The sequence below is a fragment of the Melanerpes formicivorus genome, unplaced genomic scaffold, assembly GCF_026170545.1.
Source record: "Melanerpes formicivorus ecotype bairdi unplaced genomic scaffold, bMelFor1.0.p_v2 SCAF_11, whole genome shotgun sequence".
NCBI classification, from domain to species: Eukaryota; Metazoa; Chordata; class Aves; order Piciformes; family Picidae; genus Melanerpes; species Melanerpes formicivorus.
The window spans coordinates 12112273-12126756 of NW_027142363.1; the positions used below are offsets into that span (position 1 = coordinate 12112273).

At 37.6% G+C, this 14484-nt stretch overlaps 1 protein-coding gene across 4 annotated transcripts in view; it reads left to right on the top strand.

Annotated features, from left to right (window-relative positions):
- The window catches only part of ITSN1 (intersectin 1), a 134483-nt gene that overhangs the window by 774 nt on the left and 119225 nt on the right, over positions 1 to 14484 (top strand). The window lies entirely within an intron of this gene.

A 14484-nucleotide genomic window follows, 5' to 3' on the forward strand; every position in this document is an offset into this window, starting at 1 on the left:
GGGAGCCGTGTGTGGGCCACCCGGGTCCTCCGGGGGATCTCGGACGTGGATTGCGAGGTAGCGGGTTTCCCTTTACCGCGTTAAATCATGATTATTCTTGGTGCCTCCGTCCTCTTTGCTCCCTGCTCCTTCGACGCGTACGGTCGAAGGGAAAGAGGAATGCCATCCCTTACGGCTTGAAAAGGGCACACGACCAATGGAACGAGGGAGTGTCGTCAGGGCGTCAGGAAAAGGAAACCGGTCCGTGGTCGGTGTTTTGTCCCTTCAGCTTGCATCGGATTATTAGACAACTTTGTGGATAATATTTCCTGTGTACGTCTTTTGTTCTGCTTCATCTGCTTCTTCGTTGTGAAAGAAATGTGGGGTTTGCTTTTCGAAAACAGCACTTTCTGAGTGGCGTGGATGTCGTGACAGGGGAAATAATTCCATAAATAATTAGATAATATTGTTTAGTGAATAATTCGTGTTGGTAAAAAAGCTAGCATAGTGTGGTATGTGTTAAAGCAAGAGACACTCAGTTTTGTGCTACCTCTTCCCACTCTTCAATTCTGAAGTATGATTTTTGTTTAGCTTGTATGCAATATATATTTAAGGTAATAACCATGTATTTTAACAGTGTTTGAAGTCAACCTCCAAATACGTACTTTTTTTTCCTAAAGCAGAAACCCAAACTGTGTATTTGAGGTACTGGTGATCCTGGACAGTATTAGCCTGTGCACTGTTATTCCATGCGGCCTGACACAACCTTTTTTTGTTTGTTCTTTTGGCTTTTTGTTCTAGTCACTAGTAAATCCTCTCAATGAATATGACCTGGAGGTGTTTTTATATAGTATTCTTTTTGTGACGTGTCGATTACTGAGCTCTTTTTTTCTGCTTTAAAATGCTCACACTGCATCTCCCCACTTGAGGGGATGAAGTAGGCAAGGAGGAGTCTTGCATGTCAGTTGTATTCAGATTTCTGGAGCGAGGAGTGTACTTGCTTGTGAACAATAAGGAGGTGTACTGATTGCATATGGAAGTACAGGTAAATAAAACAGTCACACTATATTTTCAAGTACGTGGCCATCTATGCTTGGGCATGCATGTGAGTTAAAGCAGCTTGAGCCATTTTAGCTGCGTGATTAGCACTTGTATGCTCTCACTGATTTTGGCAGCTTTACAGGGGTCATGTTTCGTACAGATGAACTGTTTCTGAACAGTTTCTCCAGTGTATTAGGCTCCAACTTCATTTGAGCTGAGCGGGGTGCTCTCTGCACTTGCTGCTTGACAAAACACAATTCTTTCAGTTCTAGTGTTCCCTCTATAATATCCCACTGTCTTTCCTTCCAGATAAGATCCTTTTCAGAGTAGCTGTGTTTTCTTGATATTTTCCCTTTATAGCCCGATTCAGTGAAATACCTACTTGGATACAGTAATCTGAGGATTGGAATGTCAAAATGAACTAGTGACTTGCAGTGCCTGTTTTGTCTCTTGCTGCTGTTAGATATTTGGTAGGAAATTTTAATGTCCTTCCCTCAATACCTCTAATCATTCAATTAAGATAGATTTGGGTTCAGGCAAGAATGTGAGTTTAGTGATTAGATAATTTCAAGTGATGATATTTTCTGGTATATCTTTGTACTGTAATCATGGATTGTAATTTTTGTTTTCTGTAGGATAACGTCAGGGAAAATAGGAAGGTGGGAATTCCATTTGTAGAACAAAAAGGCAAACAAAAAAGCTACAGAAAATGTAAACAGTAGTCTGAGGAATGGGGAGAAGATCCCCATACTGAGGGTTAATTTCATGACCAGAATAGAGAAGGGACATTAAGTAGTTTTATGTGGGGTGGAGTAGAGAGACGTATCCTCTGTCTTCCCCAGGAAGGAAGGACTTTTATTTTTGATTTTTACAACATTCTCTTCATTGCAATCAAACAAAATGGTTGTCTTCTGCTAAATGTGTTGAACTTAGATATGTTGGTTATTATATTTTCCTTTTTCATGTGTTGTTTCTAAAGTAATGAAATTAATTCTGTTGTCATTTCAGTGGTCATCTTTCCTTTTCTCTGCTTCGTCAACTTTTCAAGCATTGTGTAAAATGTATGTCTGGAATGTTGAAACAATCATATTATTACTTGCCTGAAACCTAAATTTCTGCTGTATATTTCTCTTTCACAGTAGTTCTCAATCTCCGTTCCCTTCCTCTGTCTTTTGTGGTTGTGTGTTCCCACAGGATATTTGTGGTGAACACAGTTTTGACAGTTGAAGTCTAAGTACTATGGATTTATGAGAGTAAGCTGTTGTGTGATGGCAATCCTTGAAAATCATGGCTTTGATGGTATGGTCTAGTATTACAGATAAATATAGTAGTACTAATATTCTGACTTAGCAAGCCCTGGTAATACTATTAGAATAATTTCGTTGAAGACCTCTTGTCTAAAGATGTTTTCCTTTGTATTTTGATGGGTAGCTTCTTCCAATTTCCATTGGGATTCTCTGTCTAAATATTTTGTAAGAGTCTAGACCTGGGGATAATAAATCTACTGTAAATGACTGGAGAGTGGTTTATCTTTGTGTCATTTAAAGTTAGTTTTACTTGCTCCATATTAATGCACAATTTGAAGATAACAGTTGTTAGTATGCTTCCCAAATCCATAGAAAAGGTTCAGATCTTTGGTTTCTGAAAGGAGATTCATAGAGAGCCACCTGAAATGGTTGGAAGTTCTCTGGAGGACTCATGATGATACTCCTTTGTACCACGTTACTTTCTATACTTTCATACATAATTGTAATTAACATTTACAATAATTAAAGTTACCCATGAGTTAACTAACAAGCCCTATTTGAGGACTTACAGGATTTAGAAAATTTCTAACTCAAACTACATTTAAGAAATCTAAAGCAGTATCTCTGGACCTATTTAGTAGTTAGCTACTTTACATATCTTTTAGCCATACTTTCTAAAGGTATTTTCCAAAACTCCCAGCCTTTACAACTTAGAATAAAACAATGGAAAGTGAAGTTTTTAATGGAATATATCCTTCATAGTAGAAACTTTCATTTAGAACCACACATGCTGTAGGTAGTCTGCGTTTCCCAATGTCCCTGACAGTTAACTGCAGACTTTATCTTGTTCTGGCTCCCTGCTTTTTTAAAGAAAGCAGTCACTTTCTGTCACTGTTTGGTGTTATGATTTTTGTTTTTACTGAATGGTATGTTAGGCATAACTGAATCATGTTTGTGGTATTAACTGTCCACAGATACCTTCAACAGAATTTTCAAGACTTAAAGGACTAAAAAAAATAATTCATCATTAAAATTAAAGCTGCATGCTTGAGCTGGTTTCTGAGATCTGACAGACAGTTTCTGTACTGATAACTTTATTAGGGTTTGAAGACCACCCCTATAATAGCTTGCCAGCAGGCAACATTTTTTTGGCTTTGTCCATGCTTTGTGATTGGAGACATCTGTGGAACTGTATTAAGATTTTGAGGTAAAGACTATATATGAACACTCAAATGAGACAGTAATTGTTTTGAGTAGTCATTAGAGTTTTGCAACATGTAGCAAAGCAATTAGTTTGTCAATAAATGTAACATATGCAAATCAAATTGTTGCATTCCTTCTGTGATTCTGCAGGCCTGTTAAGATCCAAAAGTACCTGTGCCAGAGTTGCACTGAAGAGATGAGAACTTTTGTTCATTTCTGGTATTTTAAACTCTCACTATGAGTACCTAGAAGCAGTGTAAGAGAAAAATATTTAAATTATGTCTAGTTGCCTGTATTGGAAAGAAAGAGCAAGCACCTATCATGGGGGAAAGCAAAAAAAAGAGTTATCTGTTGTTTTCTAAATAATGCTTGTCTTGCAAAATACACATTAACTATTTGTTAGCAGTCCTTATAGTTGAACTGTAAAGGAGAAATCCAGTACTGACTACTAGAAAGCTAATTCAGGTTATAAGTCTTGGGTGTCCATTTAGCTGAAGAAGCTGTTTTAAGTTAGTTGCCTATCTAACTTTCAGAGGTCAAGATGAATTTATGCAGGCACACTCAGATGCTTATCAGTGATGCCTGTCTTCATATTATGTTACCATTTAAAACCTGTAGTTGTCTTTTGGAAACTTAGTGCTTAGTCATATGACTGATCTGAAAACTGAAGATGCAACTGAGATGTTGTGGTGTTATTAAAAACAGCCTTTTGTAAGTAAATGTGAAAATACATTTTTCATGTAGTATAGCTTATAATTGTAATTTCACATTCATCAGCACAAGAATACGGACTGCCCTGTAAACTGTGAGGTGTAATAGTTGATGTTTTTTAAAGTAAGCTTTTTTAACAGGTCATGGCAGGATTGGTCTGTTCTGTCAGTCTTGCAACCAAGTAAGATAAAGGCTGAACAGATCCTAGTTCCAGCTATGTTACCCTGTGTTTAGATATTAGCTTTGCATTGTTACGCCCTCATCCTGCAAACAGTTCTGTATGAACATGTGCTTGTACCCATGAAATGCTGGCTATTAAAGAGAATATTTTGCAATACGTAGATGGAATGTGAAGAGTTCCCTGCAGGTACCTGGCCTTCAGCTGTGAAAAGATTCTGTATGGATTCCTGTGTTGTTTGAGGACATTTATATGGAAGCTCAGTTATCCAGTGTAACATGCTGTAGCTTCCATAAAATCTTCAGGGTATTTTGGGGAAGTAAGAGTCTCTTACTTACAGAGAATCATAAAGAAAAGCTGACAACTTCAGAGTTCTGTTTTCTGTTTGCTTGTGATCTGATCATGTGCCAAAAGTGATGGGGTAATAGTTTAATTTCTTGAACAAAAATTCTGACCTTTTTTCTTTGAATCACACGTGAGTCCCAATTAGATAAACTTAGTTCATTGCTTTTCTTGGGTGGCTAGGGAGACTTACACCATGGGCAGATTTTATTTTTTTTTTTTAATTTCCATGGGCTTCCAATGCCTTTTTTTACATAGCAATTCTCTGACCTGGTCCTTTGATGTATCTACTGTCTGTGCTACTGCAATGTTTACGTTCCTAGATCTTTGCCATCTCCACTCGGCATTCTTCTCATCTATTTTTTGTTATTTGTGGTGGTTGTTTTTTCTTTCCTCTCTTGGATCTGTATTTCTTCTCTTGAATGGCCCTGTATATTTCAGTATTACCTGAGGGCTGGCAGGTGTTTCTTTCCCCTTTAAGCTTTATATTTTGATGTTTGTTGATTTTGTTCTGTTTGTTGGTCTTGTTCTGTTGATGTTTGTAAGAGACAATCCCAACAAGGATAGACTGGAAATAGTTGATAGAGCTACACCCCAAGTACTTCTGAAAATTTTCTCACAAAGAAGCATTCAGTTTCACTACCTCCGTTCTTCAGTATGTAGTCAAGTTGCAAAACAGCAGGATAAATGACAAAGAGAAGGAAGATTTTTTTTTTTTTTATTAGAATAATGTAGTGTGGAGTTAAGTTGCTGTAGGTGTTCAATCAGCAAGATGTAGCAAGATTTTCCACTATTCTTTTCCAACTGTTCTTTGTCATTGTCTCTCTTTAATTGCAGTTTGTAAAACTTAGATTCAGAGTAAAAGTTCAAAACATGAATTCAGTGTCAGAATATGTTTTCATGTAAGGTCATCTATACTTAAGTTCATGGCAGGCCGTAATGGATTTCGGAGATGTTTAGTGACAAACCTTGAAAACATCCATTATCCAGCTTAAAAGTTTCTGCATGTTCTGCTGTTCTCCGCTTACTCTATTTAAAACCACAGTAAGCAATATAGTATGTTCATAAAAGAGCAAATAGTAACCTACTGCTGAACAGAATATGCTAATTTTAAGAAATGCAATATAAATTAATTTTGTCTGGTAGAAAATGGTGCTGCTTCAAGCACTTGTCTAGATGTAATGTTGGCGTTACTGATAAACTAACTAGCTGTGGTAAGGAGTCAGTGCCTTAGTTGGTATCATTAACTCTGTCTTAATGTTTAAAAATTCCTGTGTGCTAAGGGCTCTTCAGGTGGTGTTAGTGGTACAAAGGGTGATCCTGAACCTCTGAAGAAGAAATCTGTAGTTGAACTAAAATAGTTGGATCTTCCCATGCTAGTAGTAGATTCCTTCCGCTATAATTCTCTTACGGTCTCTCAACCAGCTTTCCTGATAGGAAGCTGCTGAGGGTGTTATCCATGCTCAGAACGTGCTTCATTACCATGTTTCTTATCAGAATAATCTGAATGGAATTGAGGCTTGTGCAGCATTTTTGCTGTAACAGTTTCTTGCTTTTTTAACTAGTCACTCTTTGTGCACAATCAGAAGTTATGGATGAACCACAAGTCACATAAGTGCACAGTAACTGAAATCTGCTTGTGTGAACCAGAGCCGTGAAATATTCCAAGTGCAGTGCTGACTTTAATGTGTCAGATGCATCATTATGTTGCAAATGTACTACCATTGAAAATCAGTGCCCACGTCTGCAAGGACTGCTTAAAACTTACACTGTCTGTAGATAATGCAAGCAAAACAATTTTGCTTTGTGGCTTTTTTGGGGGAGGGGGAAAATTGCATACTTTTGAGTGAACTACTTCTAAAGTTTTTCTGAACTGCTGACAAATGCTATTGTATGACTTAAAGTAGCTTATTTGTATTAACTAGTTGGGTGAATTTAACCCAAAAAGTTTAATCTGAGATTGTTTTAGAACTTGCAAACAAACCCATAAGTATTTATGTAACCCTGAAGCATCTCTAAGTGAAGCTGTCTTCTAAATAAAATAAATTCCACAACCAAACCTTGCATGAACTTACTTGTTATGTTCTATAAACTTATGTAAGACCTTGGTACTTCTGTGTGTGTTCCTGTTCTTCCTCTAGCTTAGGAAGTCTTGTCAAAGTTTTATTTTAATCTCTTTATGTTGCCTAATAGTTTTCAGGTGGCGTTATGGGAAAGATCCCAGTGAAGATTGTGGACGAGTTATTGATAGCATTCATACAGGGTGGTTAAATGGAATTTCAAAGCTAAATTTGGATTGGAAGCCTACTGTCTAAAACCAAGTCATAGTCTTTGACGCACCATGTGAAATGAAGAAATAAAGGAATATTGTATTAACAAAAGCAGATTAATTTTTGTGTGTGTGTGTTTGTCTGAGACTAGCCATTTTAACATCAGATCATCGTAATGCCCTCAGATTAGAGCTGCTGGTGTTGTGGGTGAAAAATGGGAGAGTTTGAAAACATTTGATAAATCCTTTCTTTAAAAGAAACACGACTAGAACAAAAAAGGTGAAAGCATAGTGTTTTGATGTGAGCATCATCTGATCCTGCAGGATCTCTTAGTTTGAATACTGTTTTTGTACAGCAGAGACTCATAGTATTTTTATTCTTTTTTAATGCTGTTGCTTGATTTTATATCACACTACAGCAGAAAACTTCAGGATTCAGAATTTCATGGGGAGGTGACAAACTGGTAGGATCTGATCTGGTTCACTGTGCTTTTGCTTCTGTCTTGATACAGGCTTTGGAGTTCATACCATGAAAGGAAGAGAAGTAGGAATAAAAAGGGTAGGAGTAGGTAGAATTGTTTTTCTCTTTTTTTTCTTCCTGGTCTCTCCATTTGCTTTTGTAGGCTGGGATAAGAGAACTGAAGCTTTGACCTTTTGGCGTCTTGGCTCTTACTAGTTGTTGGCTTGAGAAATTGAACATTTTCCAGGGATGACATGTTAGCTGAAATTTCAGCAGGCTAAAAGACTGTAGTCTTTTCAGCTAGTAGTTATTTCTGTGTACTTGGTAGGCTCCATTGAGAGCAGAATAATAAACCTTCTACCTATTGTATTTAGTGGGATATTTTTTGTGGGGTCTTTTGAAGTAAGAGGGAGTGTTCTTCCTTTGGCACTTCTGATGCTAAAGCTTCTGTAATCAGAAACAGCATGAATCTTCAGAAATAATTTGCATTTTTGTCCTGCTCTACATGCTTTAAGCATGAAATTTACACTGTAGCCGCAAGGAAAATGGGATTCCCTGATGGACTTGCTTAATTCCTAGAGTTTCTGGAATTTAAGGCAATGCCAAGTTCCTGCTTTTCCTGGATTACTTTGATGCAATCCTGAATTAAACCACCTGGGGTTTGTTAGGAAAAGCAAAGTACAAACTATCTGGGGCAGGGTACCAACTACATTAAAATAGCTTTCCTGAGTGTATATAGGGAGTGTAATTGTGCTGAACTACTTAAATGTTTGTCTTCGTAATCTAAATTAGGCATTCTGCTTGGGAAGTTCAAAACAGTGACAGAAACTTAGTCCTTGTACTTAAAACAATACAAACCCTCAAAAACCTGCAAGCATTGTGAATCAAGAATACTGACTCAGCTAAACTTTGTGCACTGAAATGAAACCTAGGAAGCCCGCATGCTGCAATTCTTGTTAAATGTCGTTTCCTTGTGTGTGGAGGTTTATATTGCTTCCCTAACCTTTCTTAACTTCAAAAAGCAAAGAAAAAGGGAGAAATTATTGTTAAGAAAAAAACCCAAAAGTTAATTGAATCCTCCAGGGAGAACAATGTATGCAATTATTCTCCACTTGAGATACTTTGTAGCTAGAGAGATTTCAAAAGACAGTAAATATAAAGTGCAAGAAAAGGACAGAAGGCTACAAATAATGTGAGTAGACCACTATGCAGATTTACAAACTTAGTTTGCTCTGATTATCCTTTTTAAGAAGGCAGCAGCAGTTTCAAGTTCCATAACAGGCCATGTACAAGAGGAAGCCCTTAGCTTTTCTGTCAATCCTGAGTACTTTTCTGAAGCAGTTTGGGTACGTATGATGTGCCATGCACTACAGCTAGGGCAAAGAGGTGGAAAAACACTAGGTTAACAAAATTAGCCAAAGAGAGGAAAACTGAAAGCCTGTCTCAGCTAAGTTATTTTAAATGTCTACCTGTTGACTTCAGTAGTTATCCCTGTACTATATTGTGAAACCAGGTGAATATAGTCTACCAATAATTCCCTCTTGTATTAGCCAGCTTTGTCTCATTAAAGACTTTATTCAGTGAAGACTTAAATAGAAACAAAGCTTTGTTGTGATACCATTTAGGTGGCTTCCACCTTTCTTTTGATTTATAGATTTCTAAAATACATCTTCTGAGGATTCAGCTTAGGACAATGTGTATAAACCTAGTATGAAGCTTGATTTTTCTTAATTTTGTAAATTACCTAGAGGTTTCCCTTGTGTTGGATATGAGCCAAAGGAAACCATGCTCTTGAATCCTCATGGTGTCTCACTCTTGTTTTGCTGAGAGAAATGTTTTTGCTAATAGTCTTGCAGAACTGTTCTATAGATACGTACATCAGCAGACTTAAAGCAGTTGTTTCATCTAAACACAGAGACAATAAAATTACTGCTTTATTTTGAGAGCTTACAAAACCCAATTACATATGTGTGCAGCTGCTACTGTGGAGCTCAGACATTCATGTAACTATTAAATCTCCAGAAGATTCCCTGATAGACTCTTACAGGCAACAGACAAGTATTAGTACAGTTGGCCTGTTGCTGATGTGTTGAGAGTAAACAGTGTGGGGAAAATAGTCTTGTGGAAGTGTCACTCCAGAGAAGAGGCTTCTTGAGTGATGTGTTTGTCCTTGCAGAATAATTCCAACTTGCATGCCTACATCTTATGTGTCTTTCTATTTACCTGTTCCTCATTATCTGATTAAAAAAAACCACAATGCTAGTTCTTCAACAAACACATATTTGAACTGTGTCTTGAATCATAGCTGTGAACATGCTTTTCTCTTCCCACTAGGCATAGACTGAATTTGTTGGGAAATATTTGGCAGTTGTATTCAGTTAATTCTGTTTGAAAACTCTCAACAGCTGGTTGCTACAGAACCATTATCTCTTTCAGATTTTAATGGTTAGTGGGCTGGATACAGTGGGGAGGTTATTGGCAAGGTAACTGAAAAGATGTTAAGCTCTTTCTCTCTTGGGATGATGCTGGTTTAATCCCTCTTTGTAGGACTTCTTTATTACTGTTTTCAATGGCTTGCATGAGCAGTGCTGTTGGTGGTGGGTACTTTGACCTCTGGCACTGTGAGTGGTTACTCATATTTTTGGCCAGGCTGCAGCATTTTAATACTGTGGCTCATTTTTCTTGTATCTTTGTGGTTTCTGCTCAGTTGGTATGCCTATCTAGAGATAAGCATTTAAAAAATGAGGTTTAACTGAATTTCTCATATGGGTCTGCCACACTTAACGTTGCATGGAGCCCTATAACAAAATTAGATCTCTCTTGCAACAATTAGATACTACTTGGAATAACTATGATGCCCACAAGCTTTTTGGGTTTTGTTGTTGGGTAGGTGGTTGGTTGTTTCTTGTTTTGGTTGGTTGGTTTTGGTGGTGGTTGGTTTTTTTTGGGGGGGGGGAAAGGTGTGTGGGGGGTGTCTGTGTGTGTTTTATTTGGGTTTTGTTTTGTGTGTGCTTCATTTTTTTTCTTTATAGTGTTTAATTCACAGATGATTTAGGCATGTTGCTGGGGCTTGATACTCCGAAATTGCTGTTTTCCAAAGCAGATCAATTGTCCTGTCACAGAGAGAATCTTTTCCAGGGTTCAACTGAATTGTCATATGCAGTCCTAGATGATAAAATCCTAGGGATTTGTCTATGTAATCATGACATTTATTTATTTTTTTATTCAGAAATGAATATTTTTATGATTAAAAAAGAAATCTGTCCAAAAGGTAGGCTATGTTCAGGGTGGTTCACAAACTTCAGAATTTTGTTTGAGATGGCCTTCCTCAAAGTTTTGGTGCAAGCTATGTGGATTGTTCTAAAACCTGTATGTTGTTTGCATGTTCAGGCAGGTATGTTTTGGTCTCTCTTAATATTACCAATGTTTTAGTTTAGAAGCTTTCTTAATTGTTAGCAATGAAATTCATGTCCCTGGAAGACTACTCAGATTCTGAAGCAGGTTAATATAAAGGGACAGGTGAATAAAACAGAAAACTTACTACCCTGTGTAGAGTGATGTGGGCCACCAGCTGTCATTTCTAGCTTTAGCTCTGACATCCCAATCTGTGTTCCAGGAAAGTTCACCACTCTCTTCCATTGTTGTTAGACAGTAGATTTCTTCCTAGTATTTCCTGACAAGTAAATAGTACACGTTGTCCTGAGGTATTAAATTCTCTTGCTGGTCTTCAGTGTTTGCGCTGTAACCCAGTTTCTTTGCCTCTATTTCAACTTGATTCTTCCAAATGGTCCCTTCAGTTCTCTGAGAATGTTAATGCTGCATGCTTTGACAGTGTAGCGGCTGCTGGCAATTAGATTTCTGGAGGTCTCCGTAAGACTTCATTTTTAGGCTGTTAAACCAACAGGAACTTTTTAAAAGGCTGAAGTAATGCTTACAGAGTTGGAAGATGCTGATTTTCCTGCTGGGCCTAATTCAAAATTCTTTCTCCAAGGAACTGGAGGTGCAGGATTGTTTTCTTTCTCCCTACTCCTCAAGCATTCCAATTCTCATCTGTACATGCAGTGATTAAATGAGCCATAGACAAATGTATATTCCAGATACTTATGTTATTCTCTCGATTGTCATAATGTATTTAGCGTTATGAGAACCGTTAGTCAAAATAATTAGTGAAATCTTTCAGCATGTCTGAAAGGAAGAACATGAAATGTTGCCATGTAGTAGAACTGTAGCTTGAGTCGGTTGTCATGGACACTGTTTATTGGAGAATTAAAAATAAGAAGGAAAAAATAAAAGAAGTGTGTGTGTAAATGGCCTATTCAGTCGAGAATGTCAGTGCATCTTTTGGCAATGCTTGCTGGCAGGCTGTGCTGAGGATTACTTTCTGCTGCTTTTTTACTCTAAGCATGTGAACTGGCATTTCTAACAGCATTTTTTCTTACATAATTTGAAGTTTCCTGATTAAAAGTCACACTGAAACACCTGTACATTTGAAAGAGTACTTGCGTTCTGGAACTGTGAGCAGCAGTGTTTAAGCAGCTGAGAAGTGAGGCATGCTCATATAATTGCATGTCTATGAGTACTTTATTGCTCATTTATATGAGGAAGGAAAGTTGATTTGGCTTATGTATGAGACTTATGTTAGTGCTGCTCTGGAAGCTTTAAAAGCAATAGAAACTAGTGCTTTATGAAAATTAGTTATTGTCACTTGGGTTTCAGGCAAAAATAACAATCTTACTCTTGCTGTGTTCCACACTTCTTATAATTTACTGTGCCACAGAGCTTGTTCGCAGTTTTGGAACCAAACATACCTGGTAGAGAATGTTACGTATCATACTTGTCGTACTTAGAGCCTCTGCTGGTTCTTAGATACATATTCATTGTTTTGATGTCCTTTTTAGTTCCCCAAAGGGAGACAAGTTAATTTTGATGCAAAAGTTTAGGGCTTTTGCCCCTACAATTAGCCTGCTCTACTCTCCAGCAAGTTTTAGTGGGGTGTTGGGGTTTGTGGGGTTTTTTTTTGGTTGTTTTTTTTCATTTCAACTGTCAGTAAATGCCATGTCTATTTTTCAGGAGAGTTTGGAATTAGACTGAGCTTTTGAGACTTTTTTTGTGTGATGTAGGTTTGATTGTAAGCACTGGAGTATTGTAAGCACTGTAAGCACTGGGTTTGTGAATAGTTGAAATATTGACAGCTTTATTTTTAGTGTAAAGTATCTTTAGCTTACATTTCTCCTACAGACAGGTGATACAACAAAATCTTGCTTGCCATTTTAGAAGGTATCATTAGCTGTAATGATTGGTGAAGGAGTGAATGCTACATTGTAATGCCCATTTTCTTTTTTCAGGTCTTAATTCCAAAGGTAAATAATCAGAAGTGTATTTTTAGAATGCACAGTTTATTTTTAAAATCTTGTGAGTTGCCATCTCTTACAGTATGCTGTGTTGTGCTGAAGCCAGCTAGTGTGAGCTGAAAAATTATTGCTGAATGTACTGCCAATTATGCTAGCCTCTGCTATTTCAAGCTTCCTTCACAGCTGTCCCCAGCCCTCTTCTGGTGATCTCTCCTGCAGAAAATCTTCATTTGGAGTCACAAGACTCAATTTTTGAGGTAAACTTGCCCCTATTTTTAACAAGCCTGGGTGAGAAATAAGGTAAGCCTGATTCAAGAGTGAAAGTACATTAATAGTTGCAGTAATTATTTTGACTGTTGGTTTTTGATAGGACAATGATAGGACAAGGGGCAATGGGTGCAAGATAGGGCATAAGAGGTTTCATGTGAACATAAGGAAAAACTTTTTCACTGTGAGGGTGACAAAACGCAGGAATGGGCTGCCCAGAGAGGTTGTGGAGTCTCCTGTGGAGATATTAAAAACTGGTCTGGACACATTGCTGTGTGACCTGGTCTAGGGGATCCTGCCCTGGCAGGGGTGTTGGGCTAGATGATCTTTCAAGATACCTTCCAACTCCTAATATTCTGTGAGTCTGTTTTAATCCACTATGGCACATGTGAGCTACAAGTTGTGCAAACTTTTATTCCTCCTATGATGTAAGTTGCACAAAATTTTCTTATCTATCATTCTTGCATGAAGAAATGTAATTTATAATCTTAAACTGCAGATCTCTGCTATTTCTTTGCTTGGGGTGGGGGTGGGGGAAAGTGTGTGCGTGCCTATATATCTGTGTGTACACACGCACGTAAACCTGATTCATGACCTGCAGATATCATCCTGTTATTGAAGTGGAGTGGTTTCCTTCCAATGAAAAGGTGTTTGGTACCTAGAAATAGTATTTTATGGCTGTATTAGTATGCTTAGTATTCTAAGTTTTATTAAGTTAGTGTTTTGAATTTGTAGGAAGTTACAGCTGAGTTCGTTATAGAATCAGTAAGGTTGAAAAAGACCTCAAGAATCATCAAGTCCAACCTGTCACCCAACACCTCATGACTACTAAACCATGGCACCAAGTGACATGTCCAATCCCCCCTTGAACACCTCAAGGGATGGTGACTCCACCACCTCCCTGGGCAACCCAATCCAATGACAAATGACTCTCTCTGTGAAGAACTTTCTTCTCACCTCAAGCCTAAACTTCTCCTGGCACAGCTTGAGACTGTGTCCTCTTGTTCTGTCACCAGTTATCTCCCATGGATACTGTATTCTCCATGCTGAAAACCTGAGTGGTTTAGGAGAATGAATTAGATTAGTAGATTACAGTCACTTAAAATAGGGGGGAAAAACAATGTCAAGTCCCATTTTAAGATAAGATCAAAACTGGTAAAAAAATACCCAAACCAAACAAAACCCAAACATAAACCTGCCACTTGTTTTAAAACTGAGAAAGATTAACACTGCTACAAGTAAGAAACAAAGAAACATCCTTTGCATCAGGAGAACTAAATTAACTGAAATATTATGGTAGCATACATGTAACAATGTAATGTTTCTTCTGTTGTATGCAATAAAATGTTTTGGTTTTCCCCAGTTTTACCACATATTTATGTGAGCTGTTTATTTCAGACTCTTCCTGAGCTTTAGCTGCATGCTTGATCCTGGAC